A 15248-nucleotide genomic window follows, 5' to 3' on the forward strand; every position below is an offset into this window, starting at 1 on the left:
GTTCCCCATCATATTTGGTAATTGATTTGAAGGCTTGTGCTTGGTAAAGAGAGGTAGATGATACTAACTCCTAAACTGCTCGACGTGCCCCAGTTTCAATTTCAGGGTGAATGGGATTTTATTGTTGGTGTGACTGAACCTCAAGGAGAGGCTGCCTACGTATCCTTTCGGAATCAAGTCAAACGTAGTTCAGGCCTCAATCAAATTTTTTTTTCTTTTTTTTTGTAGAGAGGATTGGGTAGTGTTTGGGAGTAGTGGGGGATAAAACCTTCGCCATTCTCAAATGTGTCAGGACTGCTTGGAGTATGATCTAGACGTAGTATCTCTTGACTGCATCTGCATTCACCGCTGTGTCAGGGTCATTTCCTTCGATATCACCTAAATACAATGCTCCTCTTGGCAATATTTTCCTTACGATGTATGGGCCTTTCCAATTTGGGGCAAACTTTCCTTTTGCTTCTTCATGATGCGGCAGAATACGCCTCAGTACCAATTGTCCTACTTCGAAATTCCGAGGTCGGACTCTTTTGTTGTAAGCACGGGCCATCCTTCGTTGGTATAACTGTCCGTGACAAACTGCAGCCATCCGCTTTTCATCAATCAACGTCAATTGCTCCAGTCGAGTCTTAACCCACTCGCTGTCCTCGATTTCTGCTTCGACAATGATTCGAAGTGAAGGAATCTCTACCTCTGCCGGTATTACGGCCTCGGTCCCATAAACCAAAAGATAAGGAGTCGCTCCCACCGATGTGCGTACCGTAGTGCGGTACCCCAATAATGCAAAAGGTAACTGCTCATGCCACTGTCGGGAACTTTGTATTGTTTTCCTCAAAATCTTCTTGATGTTTTTATTTGCAGCTTCCACAGCACCATTGGCTTTTGGCCGATAAGGAGTGGAATTCCTGTGTGTTATCTTGAATTGCTCGCACACATCTCCCATCAAGTGACTGTTCAAGTTTGCTGCATTATCTGTAATGATAGTCGCAGGAATACCGAAGCGACAGATAAGATTTGAGTGTACAAAATCCACCACAGCTTTCTTGGTGACCGACTTGAGAGTGACAGCCTCTACCCATTTCGTAAAGTAGTCTATGGCCACTAGTATAAACCTGTGTCCGTTCGAGGCCTTTGGTTCAATTGGTCCAATGACGTCCATGCCCCAAGCGACAAATGGCCATGGTGCGGACATGGGATGCAGTTCCGTGGGAGGTGCATGAATCAAATCACCGTGCACCTGACACTGATGACACTTCCGAACGAAACTAAAGCAATCCTTTTCCATGGTCATCCAGTAATAACCTGCTCGAAGGATCTTCTTCGCTAAGACATACCCGTTCATGTGAGGTCCGCACACACCTGCGTGTACTTCGTGCATGATCTTTCTCGCTTCCTCGATATCGACACATCTTAGGAGATTGAGGTCCGGAGTCCTCTTATATAACAATTCACCGCTCAAAAAGAAACCACTTGCATGTCGCCTAATGGTCCTCTTTTGATCTCCAGTTGCATGCTCGGGGTATTCTTGTGTCTTCAGGAATTTCTTGATGTCATGGTACCAAGGCTGCGTATTTGATCCCGCCTCGATTACACTGCAGTAACCGTGTCTTTCCTTGATTTGGATTTCCAAAGGATCGACGTGGGCGTCGCCCGGGTAGGGTAGCATAGAAGCCAGAGTAGCAAGTGCATCTGCCAGTTCATTGTGACACCTCGGAATATACCTGAATTCTATTGAGGTAAAGCGCTTGCTGAGGTCCTCCACATGTTGTCGGTATGGGATAAGTTTGACATCCCGAGTTTCCCATTCACCTTGAACTTGTCGGATGATCAGGTCAGAATCTCCCATAATCAGTAAGTCTTCGACATCCTGATCGATTGCCATATGCATGCCCATAATGCAGGCTTCATACTCAGCTGTATTGTTTGTGCAAAAGAAACGCAGTCTAGCTGTGGCGGGATAATGCTGACCGGAAGGCGAGATCAAAATTGCCCCAATCCCTACACCCTTGGCGTTCACGGCTCCGTCAAAGAACATCTTCCAAACATGAGCTTCCTCCGAGATCACTTCTGCGGTGTTTACTTCTTCATCTGGGAAGTAGGTATCCAATGGCTGGTATTCCTCATCGACCGGATTTTCGGCCAAATGATCTGCTAACGCCTGGGCTTTCATTGTCGTGCGAGTGACATAAACTATGTCGAATTCCGTAAGCAAGATTTGCCATTTAGCCAGTCTCCCAGTAGGCATTGGCTTCTGAAATATATACTTCAAAGGATCCAACCTGCTTATGAGGAATGTAGTGTGGGCTTGGAGATAATGTCTCAGCTTTTGTGCAACCCATGTGAGAGCGCAGCATGTCCTTTCCAGCAGAGTGTATTTGGCCTCGTAACCGGTGAATTTCTTGCTTAAGTAGTAGATTGCTTGCTCCTTCTTTCCGGTTACGTCGTGTTGTCCGAGGACGCAACCGAAAGAGTTCTCCAAGACTGTCAGATACAAGAAAAGTGGCCTCCCTGGTTCTGGAGGGACCAAGACTGGGGGATTCGAAAGGTATTCTTTGACTTTATCAAAGGCTTCTTGACACTCTGTTGTCCACTTAATCGCCGCATCTTTCCTTAACAGCTTGAATATGGGTTCACACGTGCTTGTCAGCTGGGCAATAAACCGACTGATGTAGTTCAACCTGCCCAACAGACTCATCACGTCTTTCTTTGTTCTTGGAGGAGGCAAATCTCTGATGGATTTTATCTTAGTTGGATCTAGCTCGATACCTCTCCTGCTTACGATGAAACCCAAAAGTTTGCCCGACGGAACTCCGAAAGCGCATTTGGCTGGATTTAGCTTCAAGTCATACTTCCTTAGCCTCTCGAAGAATTTCCTCAAGTCTTGGATGTGATTATCCTGCGTCCTGGATTTGACTATCACATCGTCCACGTACACCTCTATTTCCTGGTGCATCATGTCATGGAAAATGGCAGTCATGGCCCTCATGTAAGTAGCCCCAGCATTCTTCAGACCAAATGGCATGACCCGGTAACAGTAGGTGCCCCAAGGCGTGGTGAAAGCAGTTTTCTCGGCGTCCTCTTCATCCATCAGTACCTGATGATACCCAGCATAACAATCTACGAAAGACTGTATCTCGTGTTTGGCACAATTGTCAACGAGGATGTGGATGTTGGGCAGCGGGAAGTTATCTTTGGGACTTGCTCTGTTCAGATCTCGGTAATCTACACATACCCGAGTTTTCCCGTCCTTTTTTGGTACTGGAACCACATTTGCCAACCATGTTGTATATTGGACTACCCGGATCACTCCTGTTTTCAGTTGCTTGGTGATCTCCTCCTTAATCTTGTCACTGACCTCAGTTTTGAACTTTCGTTGCTTTTGTTGGACTGGAGGACAATCAGGATGAATCGGTAATTTGTGAACCACTAGATCAACACCTAGTCCCGGCATGTCATCATATGACCAAGCAAACACGTCTTTGAATTCAAGAAGAAGTTGGATTATTGCCTCTCGCGTTTTCTTGTCCGTGTGAATGCTTATCTTGGTCTCTCGGACTTCTTCCGGGGTTCCTAAGTTTACCGGTTCAGTGTCATTCAGATTTGGCTTAGGTTTATTCTCGAAATATTCCAACTCTCGGTTTATCTCCCTAAAAGCCTCTTCCGCATCATATTCTGGTTCTGGGTTCATTAATTCGCAGTTAAATAGCTCATTGTGATCTGGGCGTGAAGTCCGCAAGCATGTCATATTTAAAGCCGCATTATTAGGACTGAAAAGGAAGATGAAAGGAAAACTAATAAAAATCAGAACAGAGAAAGAATAGGAAAGCAATGATGATTTTTTTTGTATATTTTCTTTGGAAAATTGGAAGACAACAACGTTTACAACTAGGAATTCAGAACAACAATTGAAAAGAAGAAAACGTTCAAGTTATGTCCCGGAGATAACTTGTGATACAGGAAAGGTGGCAGGACAGGTCTACCCGGACTTCCGTCTAGTTGGGAATGGCGTGATCTCCCAGTTTTGGAGCTTGGCGTTTGGCCCCATGTACATCATCTCAGCAGTGCTCGTGCCTTCGCCTGGTTGAACCATGTGGACCTCGTAGAGCATTTCTCTCATCGCCCCACATATTTCCTCGATTTCCGCAGCTGTGAAGACCTCATCATCTTCTTCTTCAGCGTACCTTGGCCTGACAAAAGTCGCATGTAAATCCGGCAGTGGTTGAGGCAACTTCCAGCCCTCATTTCTCCTTTTCTTTGCCCATTTTTCGTCTGCTGGAGTAGGTTTGAAACCTAGTCCAAAAGGTTTCTTGATGACTGGCAAAGTAACGGGTTCTGTTATTCCCTGAAGGGTTCGTCCAAGTCCCTTCCCTGGCCTAAATCCGTGCCTGATCATCTCTTTGGCCACCATGACCGAAGCGTTAGACAAGAAAGGCTGGGGGCAAGGTACTCCCTCTTCGTGCTGCTCTGCCAGTACCACCTCGAAAGCTTGATAGACCGTATGTTCGCTCCCTTCTCTCGGTTCAAGATACGGGATGGATGGGTCCCGGTAAATGGCATGTTCGTCTTCCCCATGGACCACGATTTCTTGGTCTTCGTACTCGAATTTCACCATCTGGTGAAGAGTGGAAGGCACGGCTCCTGCCGCATGGATCCAAGGTCTGCCAAGGAGGAAATTGTAGGATGTGTCCATGTCGATCACCTGGAAGGTTACTCGAAATTCGACTGGTCCTATGACCAACAACAGGTCTATTTCTCCCATGGTATCTCTCTTGACGCCGTCGAAAGCTCTCACGCAGACGTTGTTGGGTCGGATTCTTCCTGCCCCAATTTCCATTCTTTGTAGCGTGGAGAGCGGGCAAATGTCAACACCTGATCCCCCATCCAGCATTACCCGCTTGACATAGTAGTCCTCGCATTTCACTGTTAAGTGCAAGGCCTTGTTGTGTGCTGCTCCTTCCGGGGGTAAATCGTTCTTGTTGAAAGAGATTTGGTTGACGGCGAAGAATCTTTCTGTCATCCGCTCTAGTTGCTCCACCGAGGTTTCGACCGGTACATATGCTTCATTCAGGGTTTTCAGCAGGATCTTTTGATGCTCGGTTGACCTCATTAATAACGACAGCATGGATACTTGCTCAGGGTGCTTGCGCAGCTGATCTATCACTTCGTAATCCGGCATCTTCATTTGTTGGAAGAACACTTCCGCTTCTTCAACACTCACGGGCTTCTTTGGAGGGAAGCGCCTTTGCGTGGCGTTGTTCAGTTCTTGGGTATTTGAGTACCCTCTAACGAAAGTATTTTCTGGAAGTTCTTCCATGACCTCCTTACCTTTGTACATTACCAAAGTCTTTTGATAATTCCACGGCACTGTGGACGGGTTGGTCATTGGCTTTTGTGGCACGCGTCCGATAACCACTGGCTCATTCAGCCGAGGTGGTTGAATCGTCCCCCGGACCACATAGGCCCCTTTTGGCACGTACATAGGTTTTGTCTTTTTGATCCCGAAGTTCTGCGTCTTCTTGGCTTGACCTCGCGGTATGTAAAGAATTCCACCCTTTGCTGGTACCGCTTTCTTCTCCACCTTCTTTTCAGGCTTGCTCTCTGCAACCTTGGCCTCCTCCCCCTTTTCTGATTTCTGGTCTATTTCAGGCCTCTTCCCTGTGTCGACAATGGCAATTATGGCTTTCAAAGCAGGGTCGAACTCTTTGTCTTCACAAATCATGCCGATCAGCGGCCCATTATTGTGAGCGGGCAATGGATTGTTAGTCACATTCGGGATCTCTTCGTCCCTTAGCACTATTTTCCCCTGCTCTATCAAATTTTCGACCACTCTTTTCAATGACCAGCAGTCGTTTGTATCATGCCCCTCGGCCCCTGAATGATAGGCGCATCTGACTCCGGCTTTGTAAGAAGGAGATGTCGGGTTTTGCCTCGTTTGGGGAATTGGTTGCAAGAAACCCAACTGGACTAGCTTAGGGAACAATGTAGAGTATTGTTCACCGATGGGCGTGAAAGTCCGCCGTCGAGGTGGCTCCTGGGGGCGGTAGTTATTCTGCGGGGGTTGTGGGTTATAGTGGTTGCGGTAAGGAGGCTGATTTCTGGGAGGTGGAGCTGGGCCTCGGTTGGCTTGTTGTGGTGGATGGTTATAAGGTTGGGCATTCATGACCATATAAGGTTGATGAGCATATGCCGAATTTGAATGGGGGTAATAGTGTTGTGGGGCTCTTTCCGGAAAATGGGGCCTGGGATGACGATACTCCCTTGCTTCAGAGGCTGCCATAGTCGTTTCTTCTTTCTTCTTCCCCCTTGTTGTTCCTCCAGACCCGCTTTGGACGGCCTGGGAGGTTGCCCTTATGGCTGCTTGACTCAAAATCCTTCCCGTTTTCAAACCATTTTCCACCATCTCTCCAATCTTGATCGCTTCCGCGAATGGCTTACCCATGGCCGACATCATGTTCTGGAAATAGTCAGACTCTTGAGCCTGGAGAAAGGTAGTGACCATTTCCACTTCATCCATGGGAGGCTTCACTCTCGACGCCTGTTCACGCCACTTAATAGCATACTCTCTAAAGCTTTCCGAAGGCTTCTTCTTCAAATTTGAAAGAGAGTTTCGGTCTGGCGCAATGTCGATGTTATACTGGAATTGTTTTACAAAATCTCTGGCGAGATCATCCCATATATGCCATCGGGACATTTCCTGATCCATATACCATTCCGAAGCTATCCCTACTAAACTTTCACCAAAGTATGCCATTAGCAGTTCTTCTTTTCCGCCGGCTCCCCGCAATTGGTTGCAGTATTTCTTAAGATGTGCAATGGGGTCACCGTGCCCATCGTACTTCTCAAACTTGGGGGTCTTGAAACCCGTTGGCAGGTGTACGTGAGGAAACATGCATAGGTCGGCGTAAGAGACGCTCTTTTGCCCGCTCAATCCTTGCATATTCTTCAGACTTTGCTCAAGGCTTCTCATCCTTTTGGCCATCTCATTTTGTTCTACAATTCTGGGGTTCTGATCCTGCCCTGGTACAAGCTCGCACTGAGGCGGTAGAGGATTAGTACTGGTAGCGAACCTAGTTGGTTCCATTGAGAACGACGGTGCTTGGAATGTAAAAGAGGATGAGTCAAGGCTTGGCTTGTACGTGGCAGGCTGTGCCGTAGCTGGGCAAGGCGATGCAGTAAAGATGTTCATGCTTGCATCATTGGCCGACATTCGGGGATGAGGCTCAGAAGGTGATCCTGCAGAGAAGGCGGAGGTGGCTGGGTACCCAAATGGGGTAGCAGGGTAATTTATGGGAATATTAGAAGTCCCACTTGACCTGGAGAATAGTTCAGGGAATCCGGGGACGACACTTGGCGGCTCTTTCCCATTGTTCCAGTCATCCAGCATTTCTAACATGCGGAGCCGTAGGATCCTATTTTCCTCCGCAGTTGCGGACTCAGGTGTGAGGACGGCTGAGATTGAGCTCTCCTCAGAGACGGGGACTGTTTGCAATGGAATTTCCGAAGACATTTCCACACTTCCTTTTGACCTGGTGAAGTAAGTGTGAGTACTGCTTCTGGTCCTAACAACAGGTAGTTGAACACCTCTCCTTGACCTCGTGAAGTATGAGTGCGAGGCCAGACTTTCACCAAACCAACCGTCTTTTCAAAAACCCTGGGAATATTGCTCAATGACAAACGCACGGTTAATTCTGCAGCAAATAATAGATAGTTAATCTCACGTTGGGCATGATGCACCTATACAGTTAAGTGGATTACTATATGTTTGCTACGAGAGCATGCGTCATTCCGGCATTTTTTCTCTTATTAGTTTTTCTTTTCTTTTCTTTTCTCTTTTGTTTTCCTTTTATTTTATTTATTATATATATATATATATATATATATATATATATATATATATATATATATATATATATATATATATTATATTTTTATTGTAGTAATGCGACCGGATCCGATGAGGATTGCCTACGTATCACGATGCCTACGTGAATCAGATCATTACGTAGTTCGAAAAACACAAATGGACGTAAAAGAAACAACCTCTTCATTGTTGAAATGTTCTATTACAAGCTACGTTCTGCAAAAGAAAAAGCAAACTTGGAAAATGAACCTAGACTCAAAATAGACTGAAAATCACCTTGATGAAAAAACAGGCAGAAGATGCTAAAATACAGATTTGAACTATGAATGCATTATGGTTTTAAAAATTGGTTTCCGCGGGGCATCGTTCGGCCTCGCCGCGGTCCTAGGCGTGAGATCCCTCTCAAGTTGCTCCAGCTCGTGCATAGTCTGCTTGACATAACCCATTACTGCCGAGAGGACGGTAGCGCTGGACATGTTCTCACATCGTAGACATCGTCTGGTGATGGCATGGGCAATGGCCTTGATCCTATCTCTGGTTTGCTTCTTCTCTATGAGTAGGTGCCTTATCTGATCACTGCTCGTCTTGAATACCTGTGAGTCCTGTATGTGCTGATCCCTCAACTGCCGCACTTCTTCCTTCATTTGGGCCAACAAGTCGTAACAGTATCTACTCTCCATTTGGAAATCCCTGGCCTGCTTAACTGCTTTAAACTCAAGTGTAGCCATCTCCCTTTTTATTTTGGAAACAGCCTTCTCGTGATCACGTTTCAATTGGTTCAAACATCGGCGATGCTTATCTACTCTTGTTTCCCACCGTGCCTTGAATTCTGTCATGACCTTTTCGGATTCTTCTAACCTGTCTCGCCATTCCGTGATCTCTCTTTTCAAACCCTTTATCAACCGCTGGTCTGATTGACTTCTGGGTTGCTCATCAAGAGACAATCTCAATTTTTGGACTTGGGCCTTAAGTTCTTCATTCTCTTGGATCAACCTATTCTTTTCGCTTCGATCCGCCGCGATTTGTACGCTGTTATCGAATTTCAAACTATCTATTTGTAGCTTCAAATCGCCAATCTCTGCTCGATAACCCTTCTCTTTTGCTAACCAGTTCCATTGCCCTTGGGATGATTCTACGAAATCTTTGAGATGCAGACCTCTTAGCCGGTCTTTCGTAAGACAGGCTACCTCTAAACCAAGCGTGATATCCTGGGGCGACTTCCCCTTTTGCCGTATCGATCACACAAGTGTTTGCTGTCAGATGTTGGCATTCACTCCAGATTTGGCGAACTTCTTCTTCAGGGAACTGACCGTGCGGACTGATTTCAATCACTTGGGTACTCAAATCTTCATCTTTCGGTACCACTTGGTACCTCCCAAGTTGCCTCAAAACCCGATACGGTGCATAGGGTTGGATACTTTTCAGTTCCATCAACAGAAAGTGAGGCCGGGTTGCCGGCATGTATATGATTTCCTCGATAGGTGACCATCCGAGCGTCCATTGGATTTGGCTGGCAGTGAGAGTTCGGAGAAATGAGGTCCATGATGTGACTCCCTCAGGTAAATTGAGCCCTTTGATTCTCGTGTAGAATTCTCCAATACAAGTTTTCTCTGGCGAACCATAACCCACAAGTGAGGAGCGATGACATAAATGATCGGTCATCCATACTTGCAACAGTAGGTTACATCCTTCGAAGAAGTCACCCCTGGCTCGACAAACAGTGAGAGCCTGGAAAATGTCAGCCATAATCATAGGCGCCAGAGTACTTTTATCTTGGGTAAGCAAAGTACTGACAACCCCAGTTATTCTTAGATCGATGTTGCCGTCCTTCCTTGGGAACACTATAAGACCTAAGAAAGCCGTCATGAAAGCCAATTGCCTGTGTTCGTCCCATTTTTGCCGGTTGCCTTTACTACATAGTTTGAAATCCGGCTTATTGAACCCACCCTCATGACCGTATCTAGCATACATGAGATGGAGACTGCAGAAGCCTTTGGCAAGATCTGGATGGTGAAATGTTCGGGGTATTTTCAGAAAGTCCAAAAATCGGTGTACCGTGACGGCTCTAGGTGCAATCAAGTACTTGAACCTTAACGGAGCTTCATCACCCCCAATGTATCCCGCTATTTCCTCCAGCGTCGGGGTGAGTTCGAAGTCTGAAAAATGGAATACATTGTGCGCCGAGTCCCAGTAAGTGACCAATGATCTGATAATATCACCCCGAGGCTGAATGTCTAGTAAATCCGGGAGATTTTTCAGATATTTCCTCACTTTGCCTTGCCCTTCTTTGCCTAAGTCGTTCCACCATAATCGCAACTCAAAAGGGATCTTGGTCATTATTGAAAACGATTCATTTTGTATCGTGCTCATCCTGCACATTTATTTAAGGCGATAAACTTTATTAGACTCAAAAAATTAAAATTATCTAGTTTTTTTTGAAAACGGGAGGTTGGACTCGCCGAGGGTTGCCTACGTATCTCACCCCGTGCGAGAATCAAACCGGCGTAGTTCGGTCATATCGCGAATAGAGAAAATCAAATAAACCTAGTAATCAAGAATAAGCATTTTTATTGTTTTTGGAGAAAGATAAATACTAAAAATATTTTTTTTTTGTTTTTTTTTGCAATATTTGGACTATTAGTCCGAATTTATAAAAGGGTATTACAAAAGAAACAACACATTTTTTTGAATTATGAGTTTTCCAGATTTTTTTATTATACTTTTTTTTTATTTTTTTTCAAAAATAAATACCCTTTCTTAAAAAGAACAGAACAATTTTATATTTTTTTTTAATGAATCAAACTAAAAGACAACTTTTGGTTTTATATTTTTTTAGAAAAATTCCGACGAGGTTTCGACACTACTTGGACATTGGTTTTATTTTTCCAAAATAAGTAATTATCTCCCTACGCTGCTATTTTCTTTTTTTTTAGAAACCGATCAACATGCGGAACCGAAGCAAATAAATGCGCAAAACAAATAAGATGCAGCAGGGTGGCCTTTTCATTTCTGGTTGCTTGTCCTAGACGGACCCAACCCCTGTGTTGAGCCCCCTAAGTCAAATGCAACATGATGCAAATAAGCGTTCCTACTAGGGATCCGGCATGAAGTCGAGTTATACTAGGTTTAAACCTTGGTATTTGTTCTAGACTGTGTACCCGAGCGGACAACTCGAGTCGAGGAGGGGCAACTTACCGGGAACCAAAAGGCCGTCCGGCTTCGTAACTTATCCGTCCTCTTTCTTATTTCGGGTATTGACACTAACAGAATAGGGAGTCTCGACCAGCGAGCTTCTCCCCGGAGGTGAAGAGAGAAGGGTTTCGGCACAGTTTATATACAGTTCAGATAATATCAAAGCGGTAAAAGACAATATTTAGCACGTTATGCAAAAATATGTAATAAAGATCAGATAATAAAGCCAAATATAACAATTATTCTAAGCTCGAATTCTTGAACCCTGAACCAGTGGTTCTGGGTTTCTTCCCCAGCAGAGTCGCCAGAGCTGTCACACCTCCTTTTTGCGCGCCCGCCCCCGAAGGGTTAATGCGCGAGGGGAGTTTTTCCAATTTAAGTGACAATATTCGAAAATGGGATTATTTATTTAATTCAGAGTCGCCACTTGGGAAAAGGTTTGGCTTTTGGTGTCCCAAGTCACCGGTTTATCTTGAATCCCAAATCGAGGAGATTTTCGTCTTTTCCAAATGAAGTCTGCGAACCAGAGATTCTAAGTAAGGAATTCTGTTGACCCGAGGGAAGGTGTTAGGCACCCTCGAATCCCGTGGTTCTAGCACGGTCGCTTAAATTGTTACAATGGCTAAATATCTGATTTAAATACATGTTGTGACTTATGTGCTTTTATTGAGTTTTAACCGCTTTTATTATTATCATTTTTATTTTTATAGAATTGCAACGTCGTGAAAATGTATCTCGAACCACGTCACAATCAATGCACCCGTAGTTGTTAACACATTTCGACTCCGTTGAGATTTGAATTTGGGTCACATAAATGCGCACCCGAATTTAAGAATGTAATTTGATTAAGTCGCGCCTAGAGAATCTAACGCGTTATTGTCTTCGGGGAGGGCAGTGGAATTCACTAAACAGCCCGTCCCAAATTCTAAGTATTTATTATGACCAATTATTAAGGGCCCCGCAATTTGCCTTTTTATTCGGCGAGGCTTGTCTCATTATTTTAGAAGGGTACCCTACAATGACTACATTTTTACTACATTTTATCTTTAAAGAGAAGGATGATGCCGAATTTTGCTGGTTTAGACAAATACGGACTGAATCCTTATTATGTTTGCCGAACCTAAACTTGTTTGATTACCTGATTGATTGTTCATGAGGTGAGGGCTACCGCATGCTTTGTCTTCAACAAGTGAATATGCTTATTAATTCGCTAAGTGAGATTGCAAACAAACTAACAACATATATTGAGTTATGTTTAACGACCTCCAAGTTCTATTCTTAACACTCTAACCTATTTGAAATTGATAAAAGAAATCGGCTGTTTTATTAGGAAAATTACTACTAATTGAACTCAAAAATGATTATTAGTTTTTCTCAACAATCATTACATCATTTCGAAATAAAGAATCTGTACCGAAACCCAGTATCGAACCTGCATTGGGACGAATAAACTGACAGGAGAACTGGCATTCATAGCCATACTCTTAATGTGACTGTATGGGAGTTTGTTTGGGATACATTTATCCCGGACCCAGTACCACAGTTTTGTCAATTCAGTGGTCTAGGCAAAATACATACAAGTGCTTACCATGACTCTATGTTATACAGTCATACTAAATCAAACAAGTGTTATACTGAACTGAATGTATACTAAATCAAAACATGCTGTCTATGTCATACTGTCATTACTGTTGAGCCATGCTATCTAACAGTTCATCTTTAAACAGAAATGTATGCTAGTTTATACAGAATATTTGCAGTTCGCAGTAAAAATACAGGCCCAACCAACATTCGAACTATCTTTTTACACCAATACTATAACATAAACTGGTGTTCATTTCTTTATTTCTGCTTCAACTTCAAACTTTCAACAATACAAGGTTCGAAGGTTGTGTACCTGGGAATATTTGCAATTGAAGACAAATGAGCAATCAGTAGAGTAACAATGAACCAATGCAGCAAGCAGTAACAGCACTGTCAGTAGCAACAGGGCAGAATAGCAGCAGGCAAAACAATACAGCAAGAAACAGGCTCGAGTGCAGAGATGCAACTATGGCCAATAGAAAGCAATAGCCAAATAGCAGCAACACCCAGTGGGATAGAATCAGAAATCCAGACAGGCCAAACCAGTAGTAAACCAATGAAAACACTCGACTAATAGACACAACTGGAATTTCAAAGAATCAGAATTGATTTGAACAGGTTGAACAACTGAAACCCAGTAATAATAGGAGGAAAAAGCTTCTGATTGTTGGTTGTATCCCTTCTATCCCTTAAACTCTCTCTATCTATGTGTATCTATTTGTATGTATTTCAAGCTCTCCTGTCTAAACTCCTCACAGTGTGTTTTTCTTTTTTACAACCTTCAGAAATCCATCCCCCTTTCTGTCTCCTCACCTCTCTCTCTTATAGGCCTCAACACTATCCCTTTTAAACAGCCTGTTCAGACTATTACCATACCCCTCCCATGTGCCTTTAAACTTTTTCAGTTCCACTTTAGTTAATTAGGTATAAAAACCCCATCATTCCCTGGCAGATTTAGCTTTTCCATTTTATTTAACTAAAAGCGAGTATGGGCAGTAGGATATGTTGACAGCATATGCTGTCAAACCATTTTAAAATTAAACAAGGACCTTTATGCAGGCCACAGGTTGTGCACAAAGCACATGAGGTGCACCAATGCACATGAGGTGCACCAATGCAAATGCTGTGCAAGAGTGCACATGCCCTCCAATTCAGCATTTAAACCAAACATCCCTTTTACATTACTGATCCAAATCAACAGCTATAAGTAAACAAAATTGGTTCTTAATTGATTCAAAAAATGTTCGACAGAAGCAAATCGATTTACTATGCTCAGACAGTTGAAACTAATTGACGACTCATGTCGACTCGACTATATTAGCATTAACGTACACAATCGTAGCCAAAAATCAGACATTCAGAAGTATGGGACACATGACTCGACTTATACTGATTAAAATAGAATGGTACTTCGAGGAATCAGTTAGTCAGTACAAATTTGGAATACAACCAATACGCATGCCGTATCAGAATAGGAGGAGAGGGATTCAGACAAACACAGATGTTCAAACAAAGTGGACAAACAAAAGTTGATAAAAATTAAAACAAATATGAATAGTCTTTTAAAACAAATCATACGGACTAAAAACAAATAAAGGAAAAGAAAGCAGACTTACCTTAAAACTTGAAAAGTTTAACAGTTTGAACTTGGATTTGGACAAACTTTCTTAAGGCTGAATGGACTTTAATCGAAGTGTTTCTCATTTGGAGAAACACTTTGATTGAAGTCCATTAGACCTTAATCTCTTCGGTTGAACCGGTATAAACCAGTGACGAAGGACACAAAACCTTCAAACTTAGATCTTGGATTCAGGCTTCCCTGATCAGATTCGGACCAAACCAAGTATGGTTTGGTCACGAGGGGTCTGGGGAGTATCTGGTGTGAAGCTAGGGTTGAACCGTGTAGATCGAGTTTCGACTCGAACCTTCAAATGAAGATTCGAGAAGGTGGGGAGGGATTCGAACTACAGGGTTAATGGATTCATGCTCAGGATGGCAAGGGGGTTCTAGGGTGTTAAGGGGAAGGTCACCGGCGTCCATGCCGCCGGTTTTCATGGTGGAGGATACAGGGGCGGCTCTAGGGTTTGATGGGGATGAGGTTGAAGACGGGAGCTGGGGTATCTGATGGGGGGGCAGGGTAAGGTTATAGGCTTATATATGGAATAGGCGGCTGATCTCAGCCATCGGATTAACTGGAATCAATGGCTTGGATCTAAAGGCCTCGGGGAAACGATGTCGTTTCAACTAAAGGGGGTTTGGGTTGGTCCGGGTGGAAACAGATCGGGTTCTGTTCGTGGGTATAGGAAATGTGATCTTGGCCGTTGATCAATCTGAGATCAACGGCCCAGATCAAACTGTATCCATATGACGTCGTTTGGACTCTCTCTGGGCATCATCTGGACTGGACCGGGCAGGCCTGGGTCTTGGGCTGTTTTTTGGGCCAATTTTGTTAAAATTGGCCCAAATCCGGAAGAATAAAGGGACCCTTTTTTTTTTATTATTTATTTCCTTTTTTTATTTTAAAACAAAACTAAGCCAAAAATCAAATTAAAATTAAATACACACTCAATACAATTATTCGCACACTAAAATATTTCAAACAAGTAAAGTTAAA

Source organism: Nicotiana tabacum, chromosome 11 (assembly GCF_000715075.1).
Source record: "Nicotiana tabacum cultivar K326 chromosome 11, ASM71507v2, whole genome shotgun sequence".
NCBI lineage: Eukaryota > Viridiplantae > Streptophyta > Magnoliopsida > Solanales > Solanaceae > Nicotiana > Nicotiana tabacum.